Consider the following 22,022-nt stretch of genomic DNA (forward strand, 5'->3'; position numbering starts at 1 on the left):
CAATCCCTCTCCAGCTCTCCTGGAGCCTCTTTAGCCCCTGGAAGGAACTCTCAGGTCTCTCCAGAACCTTCTGTACACCCTCATCTGTCCCAGCCTTTATCTCTGATTTTCATTTCATTTTAGGAGCAGAAAAGCCCCTCCCAGGGTAGCAAACAGGGCCTGGAAAAGCTCATTAAAGGCAGAGAGTGGCACAGCCATTATTATGGAGATTTCTGGTTTAATTCTGCAGGGAAAGTGACCCTCCCCGTGCTCTCTGGAGGATCAATACCCACCTGGTATCTCCCTACAACAGGGACAAACAGGGACACCCAACTCTCACCGACACTTCCTGCAGCCCCTGCACTCCCTGATTTCCATGCCGGAGTCATTAGGAGAGGTCCTGAGCTCTTCCCAGCCAGGCCAGCTTGCCCCAGGCCAGGATTAATTAATGAGTCTGACTTGCATTGACTCAGCACACCCAGAGCTGGAAGTGGTGCAAAGAAAAGCTCCAGACCCAAACTGAGGCAGGAGCCACCAAAGGCCCCATTGCCTTTTTTTTTTTTTCCCTATAGACTATAAACATGTATTTTTTTCTATTTTTTTTCCTATAGTCTTTTCAATTTTTTTGTCTATGTATTTTTTTTAAGAAAGTAAAACTTTTCCTCTAAACAGCTCTGGGAGCTTCAATTCCACAGGCCCGGATCAATCCCTGGGAGCTGAAATGAGGCAGTTTTGTCTTCTGTTTTTCTCTGCTGAGGTGGGGATGAATTCACAGGAAATGTAGATTTTGAGCTGGGACTTGGATGTTTATTATTTCTCATCTCTTTACAGACTCACAAGCTCTAACTAGCCAGTTAGAAAACGAAGTTAAAATGGAGTCCTTCTCTATCCCTACCAGGTCTTTTCAAGGACAATCTGTCCAATCATGAAATGCCACCTGAATTATTTTTACTTTAAACCCGGTAACTAACTACTTGAAATGTGCAATGCAGACTCCATCAACCAATTAGAGAAAACCACCCAAACCAATGAAGAAGGTGAAGAAGAAGAAGGTGAAGAAGGACTCAGACAACGCCCAAAGCCCTCCGTCTTACCTCACATGTTTTCCTACACACTGAAATCCCCAAAATCCAGGTTTCTAGAATTCCAGCACTGGAATTCCACACCAAATTCCACATCTGTTTACACTCAGATTTTGTACCTGCACAAACCCACAGAATTGTGTGTGGATGGGCCTGTGCTGGATGGAACAAACACAGAATAGAGGGATTTGAGAGTGGAAAATAACACAAAGGCCTCGGTTCATTTCAGAATATTGATTCCACGGCTGCACTCACTCACTCAATCCAAAAACCTGCAATGAAAGGAGGGGCTGCAATTCCCAGGATTTCCAGCCGGTCCCTCTCTTCCTGTCTGGCTCATCCCAGCAGGTAAAAGTGTTGCCCCAAGCTGAGGGCACAAGTTTAGGACTCAGGAGCAATTCCCTGATGAAACTCCCTAGGGGTGACTCCAGCCCCTGTGCCTCAGTTTCCCTGCAAAGATGAGCTGAGATTTCCCACCCCACACAGAAACTGGGAATATTCAGGCATCAGGCACCGGCTGGGAACATCAAAATAATTAGCATTTAGCACTGAAGCCCCTGCGCTTTTAACCACATTTTAATTGCACTGGCACCTGTATTTATTGATTTCTAAATTGCATATTCTGATATTTTCAGCTCAGAATATCAGCAGAGAAATTGATCAGTGAAGGAAATTGATCAGTAAAGGAAATGGGACTGACTTGATCCCAACACAGGATCCTGCCAAGAAGGTAAAGCTGCCAATTCCCTCCTTTTTTAAGAATCAAACCCCGCCGAGAAAGGCAATTAAACTGATAAATTTGATTATAAACACATCGTCCCACTCTGGATCCCGGATGAGCTCCGGACAAAACCTCCTTGGTCACCTGCACGCCCCACGTGCTTACCCTGAAAGAAATCTAAAACCCTTCATTTACCCAGCCCCGAAGCTGGGGAGCAAACTCTATGTTTAATTATAAACTTTCCACTCGGAGCAGCTGTAATTAATGAGCCAAAGAATCTGCAACATGCCTGGAGCAACCCGGATTCCTCCCGGGGACCCCAGAGCTGCTCGTGGTGCACTTGGAGTCACTTCCCATTAGTTTTAGGAGCTGAAGCACCCACCTAAAACATTAATCACAGAGTCCTGCAGCTCCCAGACTTTTAATTACCCACACTCGGTGTGCTGCGCACGGATTGTCCCACCCTGGTAATAAATGGCATTCCCGGGGCTACCCAGGGCCTTGCTGGGGCTTGGTTCGTGTTGTTCAGTTTTTGTGCGAGTTTGTTGGAAAAACGGGATTCCCAGCGCTGGGAATGGCTCTGGGATGGGGCAGCCTCTGGTAGTATTGGGGTTTATCTTCGTGGAAAGCAAACATGATTAAAAAAAAAAAAAAAGAATCTCGAAGAAAAATCGCTTCAATATTTTCCCTTGGTGCAAGAAAAGAAATGAAAAAAACAGACTCTGAGGTGTCCTTTTCCCAAGACCCTCAGCTGTTTTCCATGGAATTCCCCTTTAATTGGGATCACAGAATCCCAGAATGGTGGGGTGGGAAGGGACCTTGAGGATCACCCTTTACCATGGACAGAGACATCTCCCATGAGAAGAGGAACTGGACTTCCCACTAATGTCCAGTCCAGCCACTGGGAATCGCTGGGAATCACTGGGAATCGCTAGGTATCACCGGGAATCACTGGGAATCAGACTCCCAGGCCCCACGGGTCCCTGTTCACATCCAGGAACAAAGCGCCGACAAACAGGGCACAGGAGCTCGTAAAACATTCAAACCCGAGGCTCCGAATTTCCCTTTCAAACGCTGCCAAGGTGTGACTGCTGGAATATTCATCCCCTGCTCGTCTGCCTGGCTCAGGGCTGCTGAAATTTTCATCCAGGGATGAGGCAATAAGAGCAGGAAGTTTCGTGAGGTGGGAAAACGGGAACGGAGAAGGAAAAAAAGGGGGGATGTAATTCACCTTTCTCTTGTTGGAGCCCCAGCCTGGGTGCACAAACTGCTTTTCTGTCCTCAACAGATCCTTGAGTAAAGGAGGGAGGAGGCTCAGCCCTTCTCCTGCTCTGAGGCTCCCTCTGTGAGGCCACCCAGCCTATTCCCAGTGTTTTAACATTTCCCTGGGATCTGGGGGCAAGACATCCTCGTTTTCTGGTGCATTCATTCTTTTCCCTGAGTTGGAGGAGGTGGGGTGGAAGGATGTTTTATCACAGCTGCCAAAACCAAACCGGCATCAGCTCAGTCTGTGCCGTGGGCAGGGGCACCTCCAGCCTGGCCTTGGGCACTGCCAGAGATCCCGGGGCAGCCACAGCTGCTCTGGGAATTCCATCCCAGCCCTTCCCCACCCTCACAGCCAGGAATTCCTTCCCAAAATCCCATTTAACTCTCCCCTTTCCCAGTGGGAAGCCATTCTCTGTGTCCTGCCTCTCCATCCCTTGTCCCCTGTCCCTCTCCAGCTCTCCTGGAGCCCCTTTAGGTCCTTGCCAGGGGCTCTGAGCTCTCCCTGGAGCCTTTCCCTGCTCCAGGTGAACATTCCCAGCTCTCCTGACCTGTTTTCCACTGCTCAGGAATTCTTGAGAAATCCATGGGGATCATCTCAGTCAGGACAAACTTGGGCCACTCCTGAGATCCCTCCGGTGACATCACCTTCATCAGCTCTTCCTCCTCAGACACTTCTTCCCCCACCTCTCACAGGCACAGACCTACCTAATGACTATCAATTAGCACTTAGGCACTAATTAGGGCTATATTTGAGCACCTAAAAGCAGCCACAGCTCTATTTGTGCTTCTTGATGCAAAGGAAAAGAAAAAAAAAAAACCCTCATCATTTTCGGCAGCTCTTCCCTGCTAAATTTATCAAAGCCTTTAAATAAGACAGGTCTCAGAGAGAATATTGGGAATGGGGGAAACTTGGTATTCCTTGGATAACGGAGGTTTTTTTGGTCTTGATTAACTATTTCTATTTTTGATTTTTATCAGAGTGTGGCGGTGACTCTCTAATGTATTAAATCTATCCTCTGCCATCGAAAAAAAAAAAATCTGCCTCAGGATGACACTTAAAAATCTTCTCCAGAAAGTATAAAATAAACCAAGATTTATCCCCAGCCCTGAATTCACTCAGTGACCAAGAAATGAAACTGCTGACCCAAATCCAACCCAAATAATTCCATGATTTTGGAGCCTTCTCCATCCTCTCTGCAATCACGTGGACTTTTTGGGGCTTGGATTATTTAGATCTTAATTCCTGCCTGAGTTCTGCATGTCCTGCTCACTTCTGAGCCCAAAATGATGTGGACAGTTTTTATTGACTAGAAAACCTCTTTTAAAACCCATTTATTAATGGCACATCCCTGTGGGAATGCTGGGCACCTTTATCCCAGCTTTTCATCCCTGAATCCATTTATCCATGGCCAGAGATGGATTCCCCGGGCTCTGCCACTGCCGTGGGCACCCGCTGGAAATGTGGAATTATGGCCAAACTTATCACGGGGCCCCGCTGCTGTTCATCACACCTGGCAATAATTCTCAGCTCAGCTCGGAGTCGGGGAAGCAGCGGAATTCCAGCAGTAAATCCTGGGAGATACTGCATTTTAGCATTTAATGGATGTCACCTCGGGGCAGTAAATAATTCCTGCCGGAAAATCCTACAGCTCCCCCCATTTCGTTGTTCTTTGAGCACCGGTGAAGCCCAAACCAACCCAACCGGTGGATTAAACGGATTTTTCCAGTGTCGGGGTTATTCCAATTAACATCTTCCTCTCCCTGTTATTCCTTTAAAAGCAGAGGATAAAAGTTGGCTGTGCTGAACACTCACAAACTCTTACTTCAGCCAGATTTCATCTCAGTGCTGTCGCCATCCCATGTTTGAGGACACTTTTCCTTCATTAGCACTTCCACTCGCACGGGAGAGGGATGGAATTGGATTCCGGTGAATATTGCAGGAGATGGCTGCCAGAGGAGTTGGGAATATCGATACCCTGCAGGGAGAAATCGCTGCTTCCTTTGGATCTCGGAGTTCTTTCTGTGATAGATCAGAATAATTCCATTTTTCCTGACCCGCACTCAGACACAGGCTGATCCAACCAGCAAAACTGGGAATAATAATTTGGAGAATGCATTGAGGCTGTTCAATAGGGAATCCTCATGGGAGGCAGCACCAAATAAATCAGGAGTAGAAGGCAGTTTCCATCTTAAGGGGCCTAAGAATGAATGTATCATGGAATCCCAGGGTTGTTTGGGTTGGGAAAGCCCTCCGAGGCCAAAAAGTCCAAATGTTTCCGTGTCCCCAAGTGCCACATTCCCAAATTTGTTAAATCCCCCCAGGGATGTGACTCCACCCCTGTCCTGGGCGGCCTGTGCAGGACTGGACAAGCCTTTCCATGAAGAAAACATTCCCAAAGTCCAACCCGAACGTCCCATGGCACAACCTGGGGCCGTTTCCTCTCATCCTGTTCCCTGTACTCACCCCCACCTGCCTCCATCCTCCTTCCATGTCAGTGACAGATCCCTAAAAATAGGATCCAAAATGTCCCAAACTGGGGCTTGGTGGGGTTGTGTCCTCTCATGCTGCTTTTACCCTCAAATCTTGTCCCTATCCCAATATTTGGTGAGGTTTTATCTCCTCTCACCTGATGTCCAACCCACCCCCAGAATTAAAGCACGGGAACTGTGGAGGTTAATTAATAATTATCGGCAAATGACGATTGAAAGTCAATGGTGTGTGTGGGCCTGAGAGATTTTATCCTGCTGGCAGCTGCTAACTTTTTCCCAAGGAAAAATTTCCCAAGAAGGCTTCTTCTCTAAACAATCCTGGCAAACAACTCTCCTTTCTCCAAACAATCTTTCTCCAGGTGGTGTTTTGCTGTTTCTCTGGTTTAACCAACGGCATTAGAGAGGTGTCGTTCCTATTCCCCAACCATGGTAAGTCTGTATGGGAACACCTGATAAAGGCAGTGAGAATTAGACAATAAAAGCCTTTTTTCTGTGCTCTTTGCCTTCTGGAATATTTGGGGTCTTTCTTTCGTGTCCTACAGTGACAGTTCTGAGGTGCAAACCTCAAAATGATCCAGCACAGCTCCATTTTTTTTTTCAGGGATATCCAGAACATTTTTCCCCATGCCCAAGACATCATCACTCTCCTGTCATGGCAGGAATATCGGAGCCACATCAGCCTGCAAATGCCTCTGCAGGAAATTGGGTTTTTCGCTGTATTAGGAGCATTTCATTTTTATGATTAAAATCAGACAACAGTGTTTTCCTCCAGTTAAGGCGCGGCGTGCAAAGCACGGCTCTGCTGGAACTGGGTTTTGAAATCCTTATCTAAAGTGCTCGGAAAAGGCATTAATAAATAAGGATGAGAAATGACAACTGCATCGCTGGCGTGGTGCATAATCTGCGTTTGCTGCGGGTTATGGACAACAGGCCTTGAGGAAATAATAATAAATAAATAAATAAATAAATAATACTAATAATAACAACAACAATAATAATAACAAGAACAACATTTTTGTACAGAAAATAATAATAATAATAATAATAATAATAATAATAATAATAATAATAATAGTAATAATAATAATAGTCTACATTTTTGTACAGCGGCTCTCAGAGGAGACACCTCAATAAAACACCGAGCTCCAATCGGAGAGAAGGGAGATGGTTCCTTTGTTACACAAAATGAGGGCAATCCAGGCAGAGATGAATAAAAACATTTAAACCCACCACAGACAAAACTTCATTGGTGACCCTCCAAGCTGGCCTCACTCTGATTAACTGCTCTGGCAAATCCTCCCTCCCCAAGTGACATTTCTGTGCTGGAGAGAGGAAACCTCGATGGGGGGACTTTAAAAAAGGGACAGAGGAAGAGCTCTGAGAGAAGGACCCCTGAGAGGAACTTTGGAATAACAATCCTGGAATTGTTTGGGTTGGAAAACCCCTCTGGGATTGAGTTAAACCATCCCCAGCCCTGCCAAGGCCACCACTGGCCGTGTCCCCAAGTGCCACATTCATTCTTAAATCCTTCCACCGCTGCCCAGGGCTGGACAGCAATTTCGGGGAAGAAATTTTCTCTAAAATCCAATTTGATCCCAAATGAGAGCCGTGCTCTAGGCCAGCCCTTGTCCTCAGGCTGTCCCCACCTGCTGAAGGGTTGGTGACCCTCCGAGCTGGCCTCACTCTGATTAACTGCTGCCACAAATCCTCCCTCCCCAAGTGACATTTCTGTGCTGGAGAGAGGAAACCTCAGTGAGGCAGCTTTAAAACAGGGACAGAGGAAGGGCCAAGGATCAGAGAAGGACCCCTGAGAGAAATTCTGGGAGCTCTGGTCCAATCCCAGCCCTGTTCTGATAATGAGCTGAGCGAGCCGGGGGCAAAGGCCACAGAGCTGTTCTGGATTTCCTCCTGAGACCTCAGAAATTTCAGCAGCTTCTAATTCCACACGGAGCTTCCAATTCCAGCCCTCGGAGCCTGAGGAAGTGCTGTGGAGGCTCCCACCCCTCCTTTTCCTTTGGAGATAAAGGACAGCCCAAAGTCTTCGGAGAAAAGGCCGAAATTGTGAATTTTAAGTTAATTAAAAGTCTCAAAAAGCAGGGCAAGCCCAACGTTTCTCTCCCGCTGCTCCCTCCTGCCAGCACACCTGATTCCAGGTTTATGAGTGTTCCGAAATCATCCCGCTCCTTTCAGTCCAGGTAACAGAGCTGACACATTCCTGCGGGATTTTAACAACCCCTGGCCACACCTGCCCCTGCAGGACTCTCCAAAGTCCATGAGGAACGACCAGCCAGGACATTTCTCTCCCTGTGGATTTACCTGAGTGTCTGCAGCCGCCTGGGTCAGCCCATTCCCACCACGGAGCACCCTGGAGCTGTGGGATGTGTGGGAATCCGGAAATCACAGGATCCTTGCCTTCAGGAATGACTTCTCCTTTGTTTTCCTCCAGTCTCCATCACCTGCTACCGATGTGACTGCAGTGAAAGGGAATTTGAGGCCTCTGGCTCTGCCCATTCCATCCCCCCATCCGTGTGTCCGTCTGTGGGACATCCCTGTGGCCTCACAGGCACCAGTCACCCACACAAATCCCTAAATCCCACTTGTTTTCTGGAATCTGCCACACAAACCACACAATTTCCCGCTCCCAGAGCCAGTCAGCAGCTCCCAGTGTTACATAACCCCGGGCAGAGCTCGACGTTTGTTGATTTATTCCTCTGTGGGAGCTCCCAGCCCTTCCTCCTCTGATTCCGCCTCATTTGGATCCACCCCGAGACCAGGGGGGCTGGAAGGCTCTTGGCAGGAAGGTTTGAGATGACAAAACCTTGGGCAAAAAGGAATAAATAGAGAGAAGCTCAGGAAAAAATGGAATCCCTGATTTTTCCAGAGATAAAACTCTTGTGGCTTGGAATACATAGTTTTGGATGCTCCATTCTCTGCGAGGCTGGAGGGAGAAGGAATTATCCTGAACCATGGGATAGTTTGGGTTGGGAAGGACCATGGACAGGGACACCTTCCCCTGGCCCAGGTTTCTCCAAGGCCAGTCCAACCTGGGTCCATAGATTATCCATCCCCATTCCATCCCTGTCCCCTCCCACCCGGGGTCTGGATGCCTTTGGGAACAGGGCACACCTCAGGGTGAGTGGGAATACAATCTTTAGGGCGGCATCACCCCGAGCTCGCTGCTCCTCACAGCCAGGCCAGGAATTCCATTTCCCAGCTTCCCAGCAGCAGCCACTAATTAATATGGGTTATTAATTACCAGAAACGTGGTAAATAAACCCCCCCATCTCGTTTCCCACCCCGATCTCCCTCTTCACATTACCAAACCACAACCAGTTAAACCCAACCTGGTTATTTCCGGAGCAGGTATTTCCCCCTTCTCCCGCCGCCTCTTAATCACCACCATCATTAATTTTAAACGGCGCTAATTGCCGTCGTTTGGCCTTTCCGGGCTCATCTCTGCCCATCTGCACCGAGCACATTCCAAACGGGCTGGGAGCCTTGTCAGAGGAGGGAGAATGTGCAGAGCGGAGCCCAGGCTGGTGGGGAGGAGCTGTGGAAGGCACCATCTGGATATCCCACATCCCGCCCGGAGCCGCTCGGGATGAGGGGAGGCACTGTTGGAGCGCTGAAATTCCTACAGGCAGCGATTCAGGGAGCTGGCGGAAAAAGCTGCACGGAATCCTGGAATGGTTTGGGTGGGAAAGGACCTTAAAGTTGGTTTCTGACACAGGCAGGGACGTCTCTCACAGTGCTCCAGCCTGGCCTTGGGCACTGCCAGGGATCCAGGGGCAGCCACGGCTCCTCTGGGAATTCCATCCCAGCCCCTCCCCACCTTCACAGGGAACAATCCCATCCCAATTTCCCACCCATCCCTGCCCTCTGGCAGTGGGAAGCCATTCCCTGTGTCCTGTCCCTCCCTCCCTTGTCAATCCCAGCCAGTGCTCTCAAATATCCCACAGAAGAAGTGCTCACTTTGAAACTCTTACCAAAACCCCCATGCCTAAAATCCCATTTGCTTTCACAATTCCAGTTTAATTTTTGGGAAATCTGCCTATTTCCAGGAGGCACAATCCCAGAAAAGTCCACCAGCCACTTCTCCATGGAGACAAACCTGCTAAAATAAAGTCTCCACGCAAAACTTTAAGCCGGCGTGGGGTGAGAGGCTGGGAATGTCCCACCCCTGTCATCCTCAGGCAAGGATGGTGGAGCTGAACACGTTTCATGAGAAAAGCCCCTGCCCAGAGTCAGCTGGGCTCTGTCCGGTGCTGAATTAATGGAATTTAGGACAAAAAGGATTAACTCGCTCCCCTGCTGCATCACTCTGTGGGGCTGCACAGTGTAGAAGCCAAGCTAAATAAATCCAATCTCAGAATTCTTAGAAATCCAACCCAAACTGCAATGGACTTTTCATGGCGGCTTTGTTTCGGTGCCAAGTGTCTTCTTCCCACCCTTGGCCGTTTCTTTGTGCCAATTAAAAGCCCAACCCATGGAATATCCTGGGTGGGAAGGGATTGGATCAGGGACCCAACCCCTGGGCCCCCCAAATTCCCACCTTTTTTCCCGAGGGAGTTGTCCATTCCTGGGGCAGGTTTGGTTCTGAACGAGAGGAGAGGCAGAAACCGCAGCATCTCCTGACAAAAAAACCCCGTTCGATTTACAGCTCAGTTTTATGCACCTTAAACATTCTCACACTCCCAGAGAGCCAGGGAGAAGCTGGAATATCTGGAATGAGCCTCCAGCCCTCCCGAATTTCCCCAGCATATGCAGGGAAGCAGCTGCCAATCTCAGTGTACGTCTGATGAGGCAGCTCTGGAAAAATAGAGAGGAACTATTTTCCAACAGAGCCTCCTGTGAGTCAATCTGAGCTCCAGTTCCCACATTCTGCGACTAAATATTGGTTACACAAGGGGAATTTGGGCCCGGTTTCTCCAGTGCTGATTGTGATCTGCTCAGTTAAATGATGGGAGGCTGATTTGTCTTTACTTTGTGTGTTTTGAAGTCCAGCACCGCGTTGGACTCGATGATCCTGGCGGGTCCCTCAGGATGATCTCTGGTGAGCTCTTTGAAGTGATAATGTTAATTTTTCATACCTGTTGCAGGAGCTGGAGGGTGTTTGAAGCCCAGCCCGCCCTGTTTTTGACTCACTCCAGTGGAATCAGAATCGGAATCAGAATCACCGGGTTGGAAGAGACCTCCAGGATCATCAAGTCCAACCCAACCCTAACTTCAACTAAACCATGTCCCCGAGTGCCACATCCTGTCTTTTCTTAAACACATCCAGGGATGGTGACTCCACCTCCTCCACGGGCAGACCATTCCAGTACTTTATCACTCTTTCTGTAAAAACTTTTTTCCTGATATCCAACCTGTATTTCCCTTGGTGCAGCCTTAGGCTGTGTCCTCTCGTTCTGTCAGCGCTGCCTGGAGAAAGAGACCAGCCCCAGCTGAGCACAGCCACCTCTCAGGAGCTGTGGGGAGTGATCAGGTCACCTCTGAGTCTTCTCTTCTCCAGAATAAACAATCAAGGAGGTTTTGCCATGGAAAACACAATAAATGTTGACAGCCAGGCCCTCCTTTGGGATGAGGGACAAACTTTACAATCCTATTTTTTGGCCTTCCCACCCTCCCAGCCAGGAATTCCTTCCCAAAATCCCATCTAAATCTCCTCTTTCCCGGTAGGAAGCCATTCCCTTTGTCCTGTCCCTCCATCCCTTGTCCCCAGTCCCTCTCCAGCTCTCCTGGAGCCCCTTTAGGTTCTAGAAGGGATTTAAGGTCTCTCCAGGCTGGACTCTCCCAAATATTCCCTATTTATCTACCCCTCGTACACCTGGATTTAAACAGCTTCTGTTCTTTATCCACAATAAACCCGAGGGCTTTACACAGAACTTCATTGGAGCTGCTCCTTCGGGATGCTTTGGGGGATTTTCGTTTGTATCCCAGCCTCTGGCATTTGTTAGGATGCAGATTCTCCAATAATCGGGGTTTTTGTGGTCGTCACAATCTCAGCCCTGTGATGCTGCTAAAACCAAACCCCAGACTCCGCACACGGAGTGCTCTGACCTCCGGGGAGAAAAGCAGCTCATTTTTATTTCTCTTTCAAGCCTCGTTCAGGTTTGGGGATTCTGCCTCTTACCTCAATCCCGAATTTCAGCAGCTGTCTGGATAACAGGGCTTGAGGCTCGCAGTCCAAACGGAACCAAAATTCAGATAAATCAGGCTCTGTAATGAATCTGCCCATCAAATGTCAGCCAGAATTGCCGTTTTCCCCCTGTAGTGTCAATATCCTGTATTGGATACTTCCTTGGGTTCCTGCAGAAATCCCTGTCTTGTTCTGGGTTTCTGTTCCAACTGGGGAAAGGACAGTTTGGGGCTCTGACCAATGTGAGTGAAGAGGTTTGTCTGTGTGTCACCAATCCAATTGGTCTGTGTGAAATAATATAAAAGGGAGACACATCCCAGAAATAAAGGAGTCATTTCCAGCCTTCTGAATCTCAGAGTCTGTGTCGTTGTGGAGTAAAACAGCGTCAGGAGGGCTCATCACATTGGGTCGGGCTTTAATTCCACGATAACAGAATTAAATCAACTTTCCTCTGCTGATGCCATTTGCTCAAAGGAGGAGCTGAATCAGCAGGGAGAACGTGGATGTGAAAATTGCCTTTCCAAGCACCAAACAACGGGAAATTCCCCCCACTAAAGAGAGGATGAGGCAGGAAAAGCTCATCCCAGGCTGTGCTGGCTCCATTCTAGGCAGAGCACCTGAGTTTTCAGTTAATAAAGGGCAGGAGATAACTGCTCCTATTACAAATAATTGCCAGGAAAAGAGAATGGATCAGGCTAAGAAAATACGGGCCCCATAAAAGCTCTCGTTAACATTCTTTCTCCGTGCTTATCATCAATTTTATACAGGGTTAAATATATTTTCTGGTGACTACCACGGCAAGGCTGAGGATTAAAGAGGATAATGTACAATGTGATTTATGAAGTTTTAATGGAAAATCCCCATGGGTTGTGTATAAATCTTATTTATAGCTTTAAAAGTATGTAATATACTTATTGTATATTTTAAAAACTGTGGGAGTGCAGTCCCTGTCATAGTTAATCCATTAAAAAAAGCAACTCCTGAGGGGCTCCTGGGGATAAAGCGTTGGATATTTCAGAGACTCTCCGCTTGTTCAGCGGGAAATGTCCAACACGATTTGGTTACTGGGGGGGAAAAGGGGAATCAGAGAACCCAGAGCGGGCTGGGGAGGAAGGGCCGGGCTGGCTGGGTTAGGAGGGAGCTGGGACAAATCCAGGGGATGTGTGGGGGAATTGAACAACTCCTGGGGGGGAATTGAACAACTCTTGGGGGGGATTAAACAACCCCTGTGGGCCCAGCCTGGGTAATCCCTGCCTGAGGCTCAGACTAAGCTGCAGGTTTGGGTTCAGGTGAGAGGAGGCACCACGGGGCTTTGAAGGTCACCTGTCCACTGAGGGACATTCTTGTAGCCCTGGTTCCGTGCCTGAGGTGTTTTGGTTTTCTGAAATTCCTTTCTCAGGGAATTTTCTGGAAACAGGAGAAATGCTTTTGTAACTGTAACTTTGTTATTCATTCCTTTTCCCTAGGAGGGACTTCTTCTTGCTGTCCCTCTGCTCTGACCAATGTGAGTGAAGAGGTTTGTCTTTGTGTCACCGATCCAATTGGTCTGTGTGAAATAGTATAAAAGGGAGACACATCCCAAAAATGAAAGAGTCATGTTTGGCCTTTTGAAGTCCGTCTGTGTCATTGTGGTGTGAAACAGAGTCAAGGGGATAAAGGGAATGAGAACATCCCAAATCCCAGAGGAAAGTGAGGCTTCCCACCCTTCGGAGCTGCATTTTATCACTGAGTGTTATCATTGAACGTTATCACTGAGTGTTCTCACTGCCCCTATCGCTGCACCACTGGTGCTCTCCAGGGCAGGACTCCGATCCACCTCTGCCTCCTCCCTTCCAGGTTCACACCTCCAGATCCATCTCCTCTCCTTCACACCCAGGTCCCTGCAATAAAACACCCCCGGTGATGGTGCCAAGGTCTGGAGCAGCAGACGGGATTCCCATCCTTGGAAAAGGGCTGGAATTGCGCCACACTGGGTGGAACTGCCCCACACTGGATGGAATTACCTCACATTGGATGGAATTGCCTCACACCAGATGGAATTGCCCCACACTGGATGGATTTGACTCACCCTGGATGGAATTGCTCAGCTTTGGATGGAATTGCCCCAGACTGGATGGAATTGTCCCACACTGGATGGAACAATCCCACACTGGGTGGAATTGTCCCACACTGAATGGAATTGTCCCACTTTGGATGGAAATGCTCCACACTGGGTGGGGTGTGGACCAAGGGGGCGGCACAAGGTGTTTCCTTCGATGTCACTTCCAACTCAAACCAATCTCGTGCTCCCCTTCCTCTTTCTGGCATTAAATCAGGTCTCCGTTGAGAGGAGTTATTCCCTCCGTGAAGAAAAGCTCCAGCTCTTTCCACACCCTTTCATCCATGAGTTTTCACGCCGCCATTTCAGTTTTGGCAGCGGCACTGAGCTCTGGGGTGTGGTCGCTGTGCTGGAGGGAAGGGATGTGAGGATGAGGATGATCCAAGGCCTGGGGTCCCTCTGCTCTGGACCTGGGGTCTCTCTGCTCTCAGGCTGGGAGAGCTGGGAATGTTCACCTGGAGCAGGGAAAGGCTCCAGGGAGAGCTCAAGAGCCCCTGGCAGGGTCTGAAGGGGCTCCAGGAGAGCTGAAGAGGGACTGGGGACAGGGGATGGAGGGACAGGACACAGGGAATGGCTTCCCACTGGGAAAGGGGAGATTTAAATGGGATATTGGGAAGGAACTCCTGGCTGGGAGGTTGGTGAGGGGCTGGGATGGAATTTCCAGATTTGCTGTGGCTGCCCCTGGATCCCTGGAAGTGCCCAAGGCCAGGTTGGGATAATCAGGGACAGTGGGAGGTGTCCCTGCCCATGGCAGGGGTGGCACTGGGTGGGATTTAAGATCCCTTTAACCCAAACCATCCCAGGATTCTGTGACTTTCAAACCAGCGCAGAGCCACAGGTGCCTTTGTAAATCTGGATTCTCTAAGCAGGGGGGGCTGCAAGGAAGAAAAATACAAATTAAACAAAGAGAAAACCAACTTTTATCAGGGAGGGATTGATTTATCCGCGGCTGCTGAAGCGACGAGGCTGCCTGGGACGTTCCCAGTGCAGCAAACACACCAAGCACTTGTTCTTCATTCCTGGAACCGCTTTTCCCTCTCCACGACACCTCAAACAATCAGAAATTGCTTGTGGCTGTTTTAAATACATATTATATGATTGGCTTTTGCAAATATTAAAATGAATATTATGTGTGTTATGTTAGAAAGGTGTGCTGTATTAATATAGTCTCCTTTAGTAGTGTGATAAATATAATTTTTAGGCTATAGCCAATGTTTTTTTTTGTAACTAATCCAAAGAGAAGTGGGAGAGGCAAAGAAAATTAGTAAAATTAAGAAATTGCTCACATCAGCCTATCTGGATGGAGGTAACAGCAAAGACACCAAAAAAACTCCGGAAGGAAGAATTTATCGCCTCCGTTATCAAGGGACTGGCCCCAAAACAATGGCCACGAGGCCTCAGGAGAGTCTCAGTTCTCCGTGCTCCTCTCCCTGCCCTTTCTTAGCAGCAGGATGAGCATAAAAAAAGCCAGGATTTTAAAAAAAAAAAATTAAGTCTCTGATTCCTTGCTGCAGGAAGTCAGGACTACATTCATGACTCTGCAGTGGTCCATGGCCCAATTTCGAGGTTTAAGAAGTGCAAAGGGTCACACTGGAAGAGAAAGAGGCAAATTCCGACTCCTCTCCCCAGCTCCAGGCACTTTTAACTCTTCCCAGCTCGAGGAATCTGCTCTGCTTGTGGTCGGATTAATTAAGGGGATGGCAAGTGTGAGTGAAGGAAGAGGGAGAAAAGAAGCTCCTCTCCCAGATATTCTTCCCTGTCACGGTGTTTAAACATATTTATGGCGCCTGTGACACACGGCAAGTTTGCTTGAACCACCCTGGGATCTCCCCAAATTCCAGGCGCTCTGAAAACAGAGGCTCACTCTTTGCTGCTGCTCCTTGTTTGCATTTCAGGGGCACTGAAACATTTTAATTTTAGGCTCTTTCTGAACTATTTTCATTTTAGGGTCACTCTGAGCCGTTTCCATTAACCCTAAAATCCCCCCCGGGCTCAGGCGCTGCTGGGAGGGGTGACAGCCACCCACAGCCACAGTGACTCAGGCCTGGTTTTGTGGGCTGGACATGCGTTTATCCCATGATTTCAGGGAATATTTAGGTTGGAAAAGAACCTTTAGGTTGGAAAAGACTTCCAGGGCCATCGAGCCCAGCTATTAACCCAGCTGGGACACGGCAGACAAGGCACCGCACATAACCTGGCAATTATTACATTAACCGCATTTTGTGGAGGGGTTCAAGGCCACAAATGAAATGAAAATGTTATTACAGGAGCCTGGACCCACCTCTCTGAGGCACTAAACCTTTCCTCCCTGAACGGGAAGTCGATTTACCCTTTAAAACCTCCAACAATTCCCTTCTGAAGCACAGCCAGGTCCGTACATAGGGGAAGGCCACAAAAAAATTTGGTTTTATAAAGTACCAGCAGCCCCCACGTTCTGAGCACAAAACCACTCTCAAAGCTCCCTCCATGCCAGGAATTTTGTCAAGGGAAATATAGGTTGGATATTAGGAAGAAGTTTTTCATGGAAAGCGTGATGAAGTACTGGAATTTTCTGCCTGGGGAGGAGGTGGAGTCACCATCTCTGGACGTATTTAAGAAGAGACAGGATGTGGCACTTGGGGCCATGGTTTAGTTGAAGTTAGGGTTGGGTTGGACTTGATGATCCTGGAGGTCTCTTCCAACCTGGTGATTCTGATTCTGATTCTGATTCCACTGGAGTGAGTTGCAAACAGGGCGGGCTGGGCTTCAAACACCCTCCAGCTCCTGCAACAGGTATGAAAAATTAACATTATCACTTCAAAGAGCTCACCAGAGATCATCCTGAGGGACCCGCCAGGATCATCGAGTCCAACGCGGTGCTGGACTTCAAAACACACAAAGTAAAGACAAATCAGCCTCCCAACATTTAACTGAGCAGATCACAATCAGCACTGGAGAAACCGGGCCCAAATTCCCCTTGTGTAACCAATATTTAGTCGCAGAATGTGGGAACTGGAGCTCAGATTGACTCACAGGAGGCTCTGTTGGAAAATAGTTCCTCTCTGTTTTTCCAGAGCGGCCTCATCAGACGTACACTGAGATTGGTATGCCTGGATGTGTTTAAAACAAGACCGGATGTGGCACTTGGGACCATAGTCTAGTTGACGTGTTGGGGCTGGGTTGGACTCTATGATTTTGAAGGTCTTTTCCAACCTACGCCTTCTGTGATTCTGTGATTCAGTGATTCTGGGAATTCTGTGATTCTGTGACTCAGTGATTCAGTGATCCTGTGATCCTGTGATTCTGTGAATTCAGGATCGATCACACAGAGAAGCCCTGGGGTCGGTGGCTCCACACTCCTGGAAAGGGCAGTGGGTTGTTTACAGCCTCCCTGGCACCACGGCATGAGCCCAAGAGGAAAAACAGGGAGTTCAAGGCTCCTGTAAATCCTCAGAACTGCACTCCTGGCCTGCTTCATCCCATCCATCACACCGTGCTGAAAGGAGAACCCACGCTCGTCTCCCACGGAAAAAAATACGGAGGAGGTGAACTCCCTCTCATCCCAGGGTGACACGGTCACGATCCCATAAATACACCAGGCCTCAGATTGCTTTTAAAGTAATCTTCAGGGCAAATTCCCATCCTGATTTATGGCAGGGAGAGAACGCTGGGCAGGTTCAGCCTCCAGAGCTAAAGGGAAGAGGAGGAGGAGGGAGAGGAGGAGGAGGAGGAGGAGGAGGAGAAGGAGGAGGAGGAGGAGGAGGAGGAGGAAGAGGAAGAGGAAGAGGAAGAGGAAGAGGAAGAGGAAGAGGAATATGGGGTGATGGTTCTCCGAATTTTCAGCCCTGGATTGGGAATGGGAAACTGGGTCAGGACAAGAGGAGCAGCTCATTGAGGTGGGAGAGACAATTAGGGACAAAGCAGGTCCTGTGCATTTTGAGCAAAACATCGTTAAAAAGAGTCAATTCCCTGCGAGGCACCAAAATGAAACCACAAATAAAAAATGAAACTCGGCTCAAGGGAAATGGAGCAAGCTGGAAATGTGGCCATAGGTGGCATAGGGAGAAATTTTGAGGAGTCATTTTACAAAATCCATCAGAAAATTGCAGTCCAAACCTTTTAAAACCTTAGAGCTGGAGACTTTTGGACACCTGACCCTTCTGGAATCATGGTATCCATCCTCCCTGAGGGATGGAGGATGGAAATTTCAAAAAGCTAAAACCCCTTCCCTAGAGGCAAATCAGACCCTGTGAAATGCATCCAGTGGGAGCAGAGAAACCTCCGAACAAAAGCTGCGCATCAGGGGAACACAGCCAGGTTTGGTTTTTAAATGAGTTCTAAAAATCAAATCACCTTAAAAAAAAAAAAAAAGAAAAAAAGAAAAAGAAAAAAAAAAAAAGAAAATTGGTATCAGGTTCTCTGCTTCCACACAGAAGCCACACAAATACCCAGAGATTCCTTTCATTCCAGCACCATTTTCCTTGAATTTCCGTAACTATTACTGCACTGATGAACCACTTAATCATCCCAGAGCAAACCCTCCCCATACACAGGTATTTTTAGGAGGGAAGAAAATACATCTGAGTTCTCATTCCCTATTTCCATTTCCGAGGCTCCACAAATTTACATTTAACACCAACTATCAAAGACACCCAAGGAAAACAAGGCTTGTTTAGACATCGGTTTAAGTCTGGATTCCTTCTTTTAGTTTCTTTTTCAAATTATTACTTTTTTATTATCAAATTTCTGCTTTAATTAGCAGCGAATGTAGGACACTTAGGGCCTGAAATGAGGAGACCTTCCTGCTCGTTTCACTGGAGCAGCCTGGCCCTCAAGTATTAATTAAATCTTAAATTGCTTTCTGGGGCAGAAGGGCTGCTCTGGTTTTTCTGGTCGCAGGAGCATTATTGAAAACAGGGTCTGTGCCATGCCCAGAGACATCCCTGAATCCGTGTGAGCTCCAGAAAAGTGGGAATTCAAAGTCAAACCTCAATTTTCCCCTGAAAACAAGCTATGCACGCTCCAAATTTATAAATGTTGGAGTGATTGAAGCAGCCAGAGCGGAACCAGTGAGGACGAGGCAGGAGCTCAAAGCCCACCCCAAAGTCTGGTTTGTTCAATTATTTGATCCCAGGGAAAAGAGGTGGGGACAGGGAAGGCAAAGGATGAGGGGGATAATGAGGCTGGATTCAATTTACACCAAGATCTCCCTGCACACTCAGCCTTAAAATAAGTTTAAAATAGGCAGAAATAGGCTTAAAATAGGCAAAAAAAAAAGCTCCAATGATGATTGTTAGCACAGGGCGTTCCCTCAAAACAGCTCGTGTAAGACCTGGGATAGGGAAAGGTGTCCCTGCCCATGGCAGGGTTGGGAACTGGGGTGGGCTTTAAGGTCCTTCCAACCCAAACCATTCCAGGATTCCAGGATTCTGTGATCTGGGACCAATCCTTCTGTTAAAGAACCGTCCAAACCATTCCAGGATTCTGTGATCTGGTTCCAATCTTTCTGTTAAAGAACCGTCCAAACCATTCCAGGATTCCATGATCTGGAACCAATCTCTCTGTTAAGGAACCTTCCAGATCATTCCACGATTCCATGATTCCATGATTCCACGATTCCATGATTCCATGATTCCACGATTCCACGATTCCATGATTCCATGATTCCATGATTCCATGATTCCATGATCTGGTACCAATCTTTCTGCTAAGGAACCTTCCAAACCATTCCAGGATTCCAAGATTCTATGAATCCATGATTCCATGATTCCACAAGAAAAAAAAAAAAAAAAAAAGAAAAGAAAAAAAAAAAAGAAAAAAAGATGCTCATCCTAGGAAGAGCCTGGAAAACTTCCAAAGCAGCACTGGGCAAACACAAAGTTCACTGATTTGTACAGGAGCTGCCGCTTTTATCTTTCAAGTTGATTAGGAGCAAAAAAATTAACATTTCATGAAAGGCTTTGACAGGAGACAGGAGCCTTTCATTAAACACAAAGTGTGTAATTAGTGACAGTAATGATACCTGGGGGCTCTTTGTGCACAGTTCATTCCGCGGGAGATGGAGCAGGGAAACACCATTTGCCCCCATTGTTGGGAGCTGAAAGCGCTAAAATTCCGAATTTCTTCTCCTAATCAGGACTTTTTTTAAACTCCACTTTTTAAACTTTAAACGTTCACGAGGATGAGAAAAATAATCCCAGTGCAACTCGCTCGGAGTTTTGTATATTTTATACCCTTAAAGAACTCATTAGGGTCAGAAGGTTTTTCTTCAGCTGGTTCTGTGATAATTATAACACTTATTAGGATGCCCCTGAAGGAGCAGAAAGGCTCTGGATTTCCTCGGATATAATGAAATCTTGGAATAAAATCCTCTCTTTTTCCTCCTGGCTGATGTTTTTATTGTTGGGATCGCTCAGACTCTTCATTATTGGGTGCCCAGAGAAGTTCCTGGATCCCTGGAAATGTCCAAGGCCAGGTTGGGTGGGGGCTTGGAGCACCCTGGGATAAAGGGATTTTACATTTATATTTATATTTATATTTATATTTATATTTATATTTATAAGTCTAATTTTATATTATTTTATATTTATATTTTTATATTATTTTATATTTATATATATATTTATATAAATATTTATATATATAAAGAAAGCCTTGCACTGTGCTCTGATGTTTGAGCTGTTGATTCCAGCAGTGCTCCCAAACGAGTGGGGTCTCTTCAACTGCCTGGAAAATTCTGGATTTTTTCCCTTCCGGAGCACCAGGATTCCCGAGAAATTGGAATTCCAGCCTTGTGTCCTCCCGTATTTACTGAGGAGCTGAGGAATTGCAGGCACGGAACGCTCTTCCCTGGGACTTGTTAAAACCTGGGGCCGAGGTCCTGCTTTGATTTCCCTCGTCTCCACAACAACCATCCCAATAAAACCCGGCAGGAGCATTTCCAGCCTCCTCCCACACGGATACAAATCGGGATTGTCCGGTTGTTTCCCAGCTCATCAAAATTAGGGATGCATCCTGACACCTGAGGTGCCTTTCCCTCCTCTCCTCCTGCTCCTTGTGCATTTTAGCACCACCAGGATGGGCTGGAATTCCACATTTTTGCAATCAGGGCACGTTTTTTTCCGAGCCTTTACCAGCCTTGGAGCCCATCAGGACTGGGGGAGATGCAAACCCACCTGGGAAATCTGAATTTCCACCTTGGTAAGGGGGATGAATCTGGATAAATCCTCGCTGGGAAGAGCTGGATCAAAGGGAGGGACCTGCTTGTCCACGCTGGATTGGAGCTGGGAGACACAAAATCCCCTCCCTGACATCCTCGTCCCTCAGGGGTCATTTTGGGGCTGTTTGCGCCAGGAAATGGAATTTTTGGGTGGCTCATTTCGGGTTAGGCTGTTGAGACACTGCCCTGGAGAGGTTTGGTCCCTGCCAAGAGATTTTTTGGGAATTCCTTGGGAGGTTCTGAGTGCAGGCAGGGGCATCCCAGGCTGTGGAATGATAGAAAAGGTTGGGAAATGTTTAGGAGATGATCAAGTCCAAGCGTGTGTGTGAAGATAGATGTGATTTTAATGGGATTTTCCTGGTTTAAATAATCGTGGAATCCCAGATTGGTTTGGGTTGGAAGGGACCCTAAAGGGGCTCCAGGAGAGCTGGAGAGGGACTGGGGACAAGGGATGGAGGGACAGGACACAGGGAATGACTTCCCACTGGGAAAGGGGAGATTTAAATGGGATATTGGGAAGGAATTCCAGGCTGGAATGGAATTCCCAGAGGAGCTGAGGTTGCTCCATCCCTGGAAGTGTCCAAGGCCAGGTTGGAGCACCCTGGGACAGTGGCAGGGGTGGCACTGGATGGGTTTTAAAGTCCCTTCCCACCCAAACCATTCCAGGATTCCAGGAGCTTGCAATTCCCCTTCTGCTGAGAGGAAAAGGGGGTCAGAATTAAAAGACAAATTCTTTAAAGTAAAAGAAACAAATTTCAGCATCCCAGCTTGGGCACAGGAGCAGGGCAGGACTCCATGGAGCTGCCATTTGTTGGGATGGGGAGGAAAAAAATCCCTTTTAGTGCTAGAAAAACTCCAGTGTTGGAAAACTCCAGGATTTCGGGGCTTGGAGGAGAGAGGACCAAGCTCCAAACTCTGTTTTAGTTCATTAAAACAACAGGGAGCAGCACCCCAGGCAGAAGATCAGGGATTGGGAGCGCTGGAATTCATTCCACGTGTCTGGAAAGAAAAGGATTTGGATTGGCAGTGCCAATCCAAGAGGCTGCTGC

The sequence above is a fragment of the Chamaea fasciata genome, unplaced genomic scaffold (assembly GCF_029207755.1).
Source record: "Chamaea fasciata isolate MVZ Bird 193981 ecotype frontalis unplaced genomic scaffold, bChaFas1.0.hap1 SCAF_30, whole genome shotgun sequence".
Lineage (NCBI taxonomy): Eukaryota > Metazoa > Chordata > Aves > Passeriformes > Sylviidae > Chamaea > Chamaea fasciata.